Raw genomic sequence first — 10,902 nt, forward strand, 5'->3', positions numbered from 1 at the left:
CAAAGTGTAACAACAACACACTTTTATAAATGGCAAATTGTTGTTATATCACATTTTTATTAACAAGTAAACAAACAAGATGTAGCATGCTAAATAGTAAAAGGTAGATTCCGTTACCGTTGATCGGAAACAGGCCAGACGTTTCCTGTACTTCAAGTCTGTATGCTAAGCTAAGCTCACAGGGTGTTAGCCGTAGCCACATACTGTATAGAGCCTGGCCATAGACTGTATATAAAGATGGACGACAAGTCTACACTTGTACCCACTATCCAGAACTGAAGCCAAAAGATCCTGGATAAGAACACCACCATCTTGTGCATTTGGAGCCAGAGTCTGTGCCGTAGTGATCGGGGGATGGAGCAGCGGTTGCAAGGTTCCAATCAATGCGCGCACTCGTTTTCACAGCATCAAACAAATAATGAAAACCAAACTTACCGGGAAAATTTGCACTTGAACAAACATCAGTGTGATAAGAACTACCTAACATTACAAAAACCATCTCCAACCAATTTTGTATGACTTTTTAGTTTGGTCCATGTCCCATCCATTGTCATGGAGGAGGTAGGATTTATAACATGTACTGTAGCCACCCACCAGGTGGTGATCAATATGCTTTGGCTTCACTTTTGGGATCAGTCATGACTCCATCTTTGTACACATCCTGTGAGCTTGACCAATATAGATTTTTGCACTTGAAAAAAGTGATACAGGTACAGAGAGGCAACTTCAGAGCTTTACTCCTTAATGAAGCTTCTAAATAAAGCAACTAACCTTGTTACAGTGAAATGTTTGTAACAGTGTTAACATGAAGGGAGATTTTCATGTGTAGAAAGGATGGAGGAAGTGCTGCATGATATAGCTTCTCTTGACTGAGACCGATATGAGCATATACTGTATGTATATATATTTATATAACTTGAATAAATAAAAATAATTTAAACCAACACCATTATGTCTGTGGAAGGCTCATATCAGCCAATTTTTATTGGCCAACCGAGAAATCAGTTGGGCTCCATGCATAAATATGCACAGACATGAGAGTGGTATTAATGTTCTCATATAATTCTTGGCAAGAAACAATAAATTCTCAAACTATTCGTTTAATGCCAAAATCTATAAGATCCTCTCTTATAGCAACCTTATGCCTGTACCTAATGTAAGCCTTTCAAAAGCACAGACAAAGCCCTGGTAATCATGCGAAGCCAGGGCGATCACTCCTTATTTCTACATCGTCAGATACTGAACATGTGCTGTAGAAGATATCTCGACCAAAACCCTGTCAAAAATCTCAGGAGCACAGATGTAGATGATTGTATCTTTTCGAGTCTGTCTGCAGTTCTTTTCCCAAAAACACAAAAGATACAGCACTCACCACGGCTCACTCGTGCTATTTTTGTACAGTTATCTTGCCTTATTGACAACACATGCAGGGCTGAAAATTGATGCGATCTAATTCTAAATCTGGACCAGAACTGTGCCAGAAAAAGGATCCCACTTCAACACGGAGCCAGTGTCCCTGCGAGAAATCTTTTCTTCTGGCACTTTCTTGTTTTGATCATACCCTGTGTAATCACCGCTGCTGTTCATATTTCACGGTACACTCTCTGTTGCTGTCAAATATGCTGTGTAAATAATAACTGTACCTTAGGAGATACCTTAACGGACTCGTGGAGATAGAGTCAGTGCCATGACTGTCGTCGTCACAGGCAGTTTGTTTCATTCTGAATCTCTGAAATAAACCCATGGGATGGATCAGAATATCCAGAACTGCTGAAGGCATCATCCTCTGACTCCTTGGGGATGGGGTGCAAATCCCCTCAGGCCACGTTATAACAGCTCTTGCTTTACCACAAAACGATTGTACTTCATGACAAAGGGAGATCTTTGCTTTAAATGTCACCTTTTTTTCTTTTAGCTTTTGTCACAGGGAAATGAGTTTCTCTAGCGCTAGAGCCATCAGTGCCTCTTCACACAGACAGCATGTCGATACTAAAATAATTGACTCAAGTGTAATTTGGGAGATGTGAGAGGATTATAGTAGGAGGCAAGAAAATCGTTATTCAGAGTTCACAATCTTGTTAGCATTCCACGAAAATGTAACATGTGATAATTTCCATTATAAGGTTTCTCGACAAGGAGTATCTGACACAGACTCAGCCCGTGGCAAAGAAAACAGCTGCTTGCTTATTACAGGACAAATTAAAGCCTGAAATGGCAGCAGTTTCTGTCTCTCCTCACACTCTCTATTAAATCCAAATGGTTCCCCTAAATACTCAACAACACAAAGAAATCAGAGAAATGGTTTCCCGTGTCACCGCACTTTGCTGCGAAGAAAGACAAGCAGCGAGGTATTTCATTGAACGTTCAAAGTGCCAAAAAACGGCACGCTAACCGCTGTTTAAACACGTCACCATGTGTCTGTGCCAAGATGGGATGGGACAGAGAGCGAACTGTTGGCCTGACACCCTGAGAAACAAGACACGTCTTCACACTATTACAATGGTTTTCTGAGTTTTGCCTCGAATGAAATACGCCTGGTCTGCCATTTCCTCCGCTACAAATGAACATGTCTCATCATGTAGTTTTATAAAAGTAATATCAAGCTTTCTTCCATGGGCTAGGGTTTGGCACGAAAAACTCAATGCCTGGCTCTCAAGAGGAATCTAGTTCAAATGAAATAACGGAGTGTTATTACTCTGTACTCGTAACACAACGGGTTGTTAAATACTGCAAGAACAAATGCTCTTTCTTTGTTTTCAGACATGAACTTGGTTCAGTACATATTCCAGGGTTTTCCTTTCTCATATGAAGAACATAGCAGAGACAGCGAAAATGTTCGAACATCCAGACAAGGAGTGATGCCCAGGAATAGCACACCAGAGACAAGATGTACAAACTATGCTGTGGAAATCACGTCTTTTTGTTCACAGCACATCAACACAGCCCTTATCGTTAAAACCCTCTAATCTCTTGTCTTACCACGTTGACATCTCCAATGACACCTTGTGACACACTTTGACATATATGACACCTCTTTACTTATAAAGATATATATATACTTTAATATAAAGTTTCGCGTCCATCACATGTTAAAAAGCGCCATCATCTTACCCACTGGCTTGCTTTAAATTGTCCAGACATTTTTAAGCTGTATTCTCATGTGAGCTCACTCGGGGGTTCGCAGGAAGCGGTCAAGAAAAGGTCCTGATTCGGACATTAGCCTACTCACATACATACATATATCTCCTCTAGTCTTTTTTTGCCATTGATATGCAGCTATAAGGTTGAGTTATCCTGGAAAAACTAGTTTGTACAACCTGTCATCCTACTACGTTAAAAAGACAAAGCGTTTTTTCACGCAGCCCCACTCGACTGCAGGCTGTAAAGTGAGACCTCAGAGAGGTGGGTGAGCAGCCATAATAGTTTATACACGGAGATAATAGTGCCCACTTTAAGACAGTCTCTCCTTGAAGGCCTTTGTATTGTTCCTCTTGGTTTGAGACATGAAAGGTGGCAGAGGAGGTTGTGTAAGGAATGCAAAGAGCAAGAGAGCAAGACAGAAAATAAATTCAGGGCACGCTTGCTTTCTCACTGTGGCACCATTGGTCAATCTTGGCATGAAGTGGGTGCATATATCAGACTGTCAGTTTCAGAAAGTTACAGAGAACAGTGCATGCAACATCATTTGACACGAAGCGATACAGTTCAACTGTGAGAGAAGTATTTCCTGAGTTCACCGACACCTTTGGTCTTTTCTTTTAGTTTGACATTGTGTATCCATCAGGAACATATTTAAGTTATGGTACAAGATTGTAGAAGAACATTTTAAAGTGTTCTATATGAGCCAGAGACACCGTGTTCTTGAAGCTAATGATACATAGCTTGTGTTTTAATAGGTTAGAGCTATCTACAGCTGATAAAACCTGTTGGTGATGTTTGTTGCTTTCAGCTAGCTTCTCTACTTTCAGGTAACTTTACCCTTGCCTGAAATCATGGACTTATAATTACTAAGAATCTGCCCCCATTTTCATCATCATCAACTGTTTGTGAATGAAAAACTCGACTAGCTAACTAATGAGGTGGAAAACATTTTTAACACCTCCACAGCAGCCGCAGCTTGAGGAATTGTTTTCAGGTCGTTCATCTTTTTGTCTGTTCGTCCTTTTTGGAACGCGATATATCAGCAACGCCTTGAGGGATCTCGGACTCAAGGTGGAACTGGCTACATTTTGGTGGTCTGGCCTTAACTCAAGAACTCATATACCAACTGTTACAAATGTCTAAATAAAATGAAAAGATGAAGTGATGACATCTAATAACTAAAAGGTCAAAGGTCATCTTCACTGTGACATCATTCTTTTGGTCGCATTGGGTGCAAGGGCAGTTCTGTGTGATCAAGGAGATAACAGAGACTTGTGTTGACTGAATCCGAAAGAAAAATGATTAGTCATTTTATAAAACAGAAGGTTCACTATTAATATTCAAAAGCCCACTTAAAATCACAAAATAATGAATTAAACGAACACAAGTTTGAATTAAAAAGAGAAGACGAGGAAAAGATGTAAAAGTCCATAAAAAGGACATTTAAAAATCCAAGGGGGGGGGGGTTACATATGGATTACAGTTCTTCATGTTAATTCCTATAAGTATTGATGAAGCTGTGTTTTTATTCCCCTTCCCTCAGACACATCCTCTTATCACTGTTTTCATCAACTATCAAAATCCAGCAGATTTATATTATACATTAGTTGCATTTAGATATCACCATGTTGGACTGACTGTCAGAGTGTGTCACTGGGTGTGGTCTCCTGCAATCTTCAGATTAGTCTTTAGTCCAGTTGACGAGAGAGTAAATCAGATTTCAGGGCCTCTATCGTGATTTTCCAATCCAATACTGCTGCAGAAGCTCCTGTGTCATGAGCCCTGGGTTTGATTTACCGAGGTGCAGGTCGTGCTGGGAAGCTAAGTGTTCACTGTGGCTCAAGGCGGTCATGATTTGATCATTCTCAAATACGCGGGTGGTACCACTGCTTGTTGTTCAACATGCCTTCTGATGCTGAGCAGAGACGGTCACTGCAAGTGAGAAGGAAATGAACGGAATTCTAAGTATACATTGAAGTACTTAAATTAAGCACTTACCCATGAGTCTCATCCATCCATCCATCCTACTTATCTCATCCCAAACCGTTTCCCTTCCCTGACACTGACTCTCCCTCTGCCCGGTCACCAGTGAACCCTCTCAGATCAGCCTATGAGACGCATCTTCACTTCAACCCCTTCACTCAACATCCATTCATTTCTCCTCAACATCCAATACATCATTTACATTCAAACCTTTAAATCACACATAGTTAGGGCGTGGTCCTTGCTTATCCTTTGAGACAGGTCACCAGCTTAATAGACCAACAACCATTTACACTCACATTCACACCCATGGACAATTTGGAGTCTCCAATTAACCCCCATCTGCATGTTCTTGAAATGCGGGAGAAAACCCACGCAGACATGGAGAGAACGCACAAACGTACCCACGACATGTTAAAGAGAAATATATGAACCTGGTCCATTTTAACATATTCAGATAGCAAATTATAGCAATATTATTTATTTAGGTTTTTATGAAGCAAATTTAAGTGAACTTGTGACATTTTCCTTTTAAACTCCGTAGTCCATTTCAGATCCCCGAAGATCTGTGTCGTCCTACGACAGAGCGAAGTGAACAAAAGACAAAACTGACAGGGAGATGAGAGAAGTGCATTACAGGCGGCAGAGGAGACCCAAATTGGTGAGTGGGATGAATAATGCATTTATCTCAATCCTTCCAATCCTGTAAGTTTGCGAAATGACAGTGATCAAAGTTGAGTCTGGAAGGGATGGTATTAAGGGGGAGATTAAAATGGTTGGGAGAATGTAAAAGAGAACACCAGAGGGGAGAGAGGATATTTCTGTCTCTTGTCAGATCCTGTCATGACTTGTTTTACATTTACACTTTCCCTCTTCATCCCTGAGCTCTTATCCTGGCAATACAAATAGGTTTGATGATTCAGGGTGGAAACAGCTGCAACAGCCTAATGCTTTACCGCTGTCGAGACGGCACGCTGCACTGTGTTCTGCACTCTGAGGTTCGCATTGGAAATCAGACCCCCCCTGCTTGGTGTATTTATATTCTCTACAGTGTATTGATAGAAGTTTGCTTTATATACGGGAAAAGAAAAGGTGGAAAGGACAAATTATGCAAAAAATCCATCCACAGACACAGCCCTGCATATTTTTGCACGCACACCCCCCCCCCCCACCACACACACACACACACACACACACACACACACACACACACACACACACACACACACACACACGGCCACAACAGATGCCTTGTCTCTGGTGTATTGTATTTGTACGATAACAGGCCGGTGTGGGCGTCCACAAAAAAGCTCAGTTTGCACCTGAGTCAAAATCCATCTCTGCTTTAGTCACCGACAGTGCAGAGGAAAAAGAGGCTGAGGAGGACACATCACATTTCTGTGTAGAAAACCTCTGGCCGACGCTTTATCTGCTCCCTATTTCACGTTTGCTTTGAGATCAGGCAGCGGCTGTTTACCTCCTTTGCCAGAAAAGAAACTGCTTCGAGAGCACGTCTTCATCTTTCCAGCCATGGGAAGCCAACGCATGTCATTCAGTGGATGCGAGCCTCAGCAGAAAATGATCTGAAAGTCATTAGTATAGTAATTTGGCACAGAAGAATGATAAATGGTTTAATTTAAATCCTCGTGCATGTGGTGCGTTATTACTGCGTTGTGTCTTCAAACAAGCAAGATTTTGATGTGTGAAAATGATTGAAACACAAAAATTGTAGTCTTGACAAATTACCCCGTCATTAAGTCATTGAAGTGATATTGCAGAATGAGCAAAAAAGAAAACATACCAGGCTTGTGCACGGCCACGAGGAATGTTTCTGCAAGCTGCAGTGAACCTTCATAAATCCCACCACCTTTTGTTCATCCATGTGGTGGATGTTGAGCAAAATGACTCTTCATACTCGAAGGGCACCAAATAATTGTGGTGCTTCAGGCAGAGCCAGTAGGACTGAAATAAAACAAGTGCTCTCGCCCAATCCGTGCCTGCTAAGAATAGGCCTGTTCAGACGAGGGTGGCGGATGCTCGGCTGCAACCTCGGCTCCGTGGCTGTGGAGACAGAACCGCGCGCTGTTCCTCTGCAAGCATGACATACAGTACATGAAGGCTTTTTGATTTCGCACACAACCCTCGTATTGTCTCATACGACGATTTACACAGATTTACTGCGAATAGAGAGAAAAAAAAATCCATTAAGGTAATTTGCGGGTGATGCTTTTTTCCCTTTTATCCAAACTATGTGATGAAAAAAAGGTCCAATAGACATTAACAGTTGCTGATGTGATCAGTATTTAAGATTAGTGTTCAAATACTTCTATCTGTAAAATAGCAATTAATTACATGTTTTAAATACTTCATAACAAGGGTTTCCCCTTAAGCACTTGTTACCTAGCAACTGCAACCAGAATGCATTGCATCCGCATGTTGCCAGGACTTAACATGTTTTCATTTAGCTGTAGATTTACATTTAACTGCATGTGTTCTTTTTCTATAAGAAGGAGTCTGTAGGTTTCGCTCTACATTTTCAGCAGCAGGAGGAAAAAAATCCACGGGAGATTTCGGGGTGGTTCCACTTGGCTGGGCAAAGTCTCCGTCCTGCTGTTGGTCATTCGCTCTATCATTGTCTTTTCGCTGTCAGTGTCTGCTCTGTCGGCAGAGAGATGAATATTTCAGAGGTCTACACTGTGTTCCATTTGTTAGCGTGGTTGTAAACAGCATTGGGCTCTTCCCCTGGTGGTCAGATGTTTAAACGCTACCAAAGAAATACCTCTATCTCTCTCACCTACTTAGTTATTGCATAATTAAATACACCATAAGCTTACATGCTGTTAGGTATCACTGTGCTACAATATGTTACTCTCAGGAAAACACAAGAATCTGTTCTGCAATTACCAAGAATGTATCTGACATTAAAATCTGGTTTACGTTTCCTCAGTTGAATTTGAAAACATCTGGATGGCTCATGATTCAGATGCCAATCCGTCGGTAGATCCTGACGCTGAACATCCATGTGCGTACATCCTATATGGATTAGTAAGAACGTTCCCCTGCATGTAATTCATAATGCACTTCACCCACATCGCATGCATTTTTTATGCTATAGAAAAATAGAGCACGCTCACAGTCTCCACTTTCCTTCACAACGGGAGCCAAGCCTCCCATCGGCGTTCAGCCTCAGGGAGCTGATTGGACTAAATGTTGCAGAATGAAGCGCTGTTTTCTTTCCCCTCTCTGTCTTCCCTCGTTCGTCGGGGTCATGCGAGCACAAAGGAGCTCAATTTTCTTTCCCCGCTGTTGCTTTTTGAAGGTCTGGTGAGAGATCGATAGGTGACAGGGGATGGGATAATGAAGATAAAGACATGCTGAGAAAGGTAATGTGACTCTTGGCACCAGGTCCCTGCTGGTGTGAGGCGTGTCCTCAGAACACAGGATAATTCAGCGGTGGGAACGTGTTTTCATTTAACTTTAACGCTGCTGTATTAGTGAAACAGATCCCTGATTAAAAAAGCCTCATTGTTGTTGAGTCAGAGGAGCTGGAGATCTCCATGCATACAGATGTGTTAAAGCTCACTTTCCAGGCAGCTCACTTTACCGGCTCATCTATTAAAAAACAAAAACTCTTATGAGGAGTGTTGCTGCATAAAAAAAAAACACCCGATAATTGGTTTGCTCAAACTTACACTTGACCCCTCTTTCCTTTCTCTCCATCTTCACCGTTATTAGAGAGCTAGACTGAGAGTTATATCGCGGAGAAATAATCTTAATTGGGGTAGAATGGGAAGTAGGCTTCCTGGAGGCAATGAAGCCGAATGTGGGCGAGTGTGTTAGCTTTCACAGCATTGCGTTTGAAGGGTACATTCAATTATGGGCTACTTGTCAGACGGAATAAATCATTCAGCAACTGTAATGCATAATGCAGTCAAACAAAACTTTACTGCTAAAAAATATTCCCACGCTGCAGGAGTAATGACCATGGTGGTTTGGTGGGGCTGCCATATCATCAAATGTCAAAACACATCATCATTGAGAGGGAGGAAAAAAATGAACATTATACTGCTCAAACACAATAGGACCTGAACTGTTAGAAGGAGTTGGGGTTTGCCGCGGCCAATAACTAAAAAGTTTTCATGTGCAATGCAACTTTGCAACTATAATAGCTAATAAACAAATATTAAATAGCTAACAACACACTTACTTTGTGTCCTGGCCAAAAAAGCACCGTAAGCACCACATTTAGTTTTTTTGTTGGTGGCATTCACATGAGCAAACTGGTGTCCAACAATATTGGCTCACTGAAATAAATGGGTGATAACTGCCCCCTCAATCTCGGAGCCCATCGACTATCGACAAATAAGCCTCTACTTTTAACAGCCAATACTTGGGGGCGTCGGATGTACACAGCGGATTACCTGGCCAAGTCTTTTGTTCGCCAAACACTGTTTACAGTCCGACTAGCTTCTTTTACAACAGGAGTCGAACGTTTCTCCACACAGCACACAAACAGCAAAACGCTTTTCTAGCAGTTTCAGGTCCAGACGACATTTTGGCTAGTCTCTATTAACAGCAACCAAAGCCTGCTGAAACGTGATTGGTCAAATTAGAAACAGAAACCAGAAGTTGCTAACTAGATGTTACAAGTTACAGGCTACTGAACCTACTTGTTAGATAATATGTGGGGGTAGTGACAGATCTAGGTTTTCTCTAAATCAGGGGCCATTAAGGAGCCACAATTTACACAGATATCTAATTCAGGTCCACATTTAAGTAATTCCTTGTTTACTATTAGCTTTGAGTAAATCCACACATCATTGAATATACTTTAAAAGGTGTTTCTCGTTCAAGCACATTGTGTACTTAACAACAGCTTAGAATTTTTTTTTTGTGTCAGTTAGTGACAATTTTATTTAAAAAAGACCCCAATCCTATTTCAGATTCCAGTCCCCCCTGCCCCACCCCTGGATTCACCCCTGTATATAGGACAGATAAGTGTTAAAAACACCTATTCGCTGAACCAATAACAAATCTGGTTCACAGTCTGTGAACAGTGGACTGAAAAAAACCAAGACCTTCTCTCAACATGTGAGCTGATGGGGAAACAATCTGACGTAATAGGCTTTGAAAGCTTGACCAAGTCACCGACTCTTCAACTCCATGAAGAAATGAATCATCCAAGCATTGGTTAAAAATGTATCAGGGATTTTTAAATGATTAAATGATTTACCTCACTTGGCAGAAAAAAATCTATTAAGGCATATGACTCTTTTTGAAATGGATTAATCCCTGAGCGCTTTCAGGAGAACTACTGCAAAATGCTCTGCCACCTCTTATTTAAACTGACAGGTAGGTTTGAGGGCAACTGTCCCCTGAAGGACAAACATCCACCGTCTGAACCTGGAGAGCTAAGCTGCTGTAAAGGCAGAATGTCACACACAGCAACAGCTTGTTTACAAAGGTGAACCAAAGATCAGCACAGTGAGGGGACCGCAAAACCAGAGGGAATACATCAAAAGACGGGCTTGTGGGTGTTGGGATTCTTGCAGTGGTCTCTTATACCATTCTCACAGGTTTTACATGGTTTTGTTTTTTTTCAATATTTGAAAAAAAAAAATCTCTCTAAATGTGTTGATCCAAGGTTTTTGACATTGAGACAGAAAAAGATGTACAAATCCAAACTTCACTCACAACAAGCTGGAAGTTTCCAAAAAAGCTGTTGCTGGCGTTGCTGTGGCATCAGTTGGGCGAATTATTCATTCTGGCTCAGCTCAA

The sequence above is a fragment of the Hippoglossus hippoglossus genome, chromosome 21 (assembly GCF_009819705.1).
Source record: "Hippoglossus hippoglossus isolate fHipHip1 chromosome 21, fHipHip1.pri, whole genome shotgun sequence".
Classification (NCBI taxonomy): domain Eukaryota; kingdom Metazoa; phylum Chordata; class Actinopteri; order Pleuronectiformes; family Pleuronectidae; genus Hippoglossus; species Hippoglossus hippoglossus.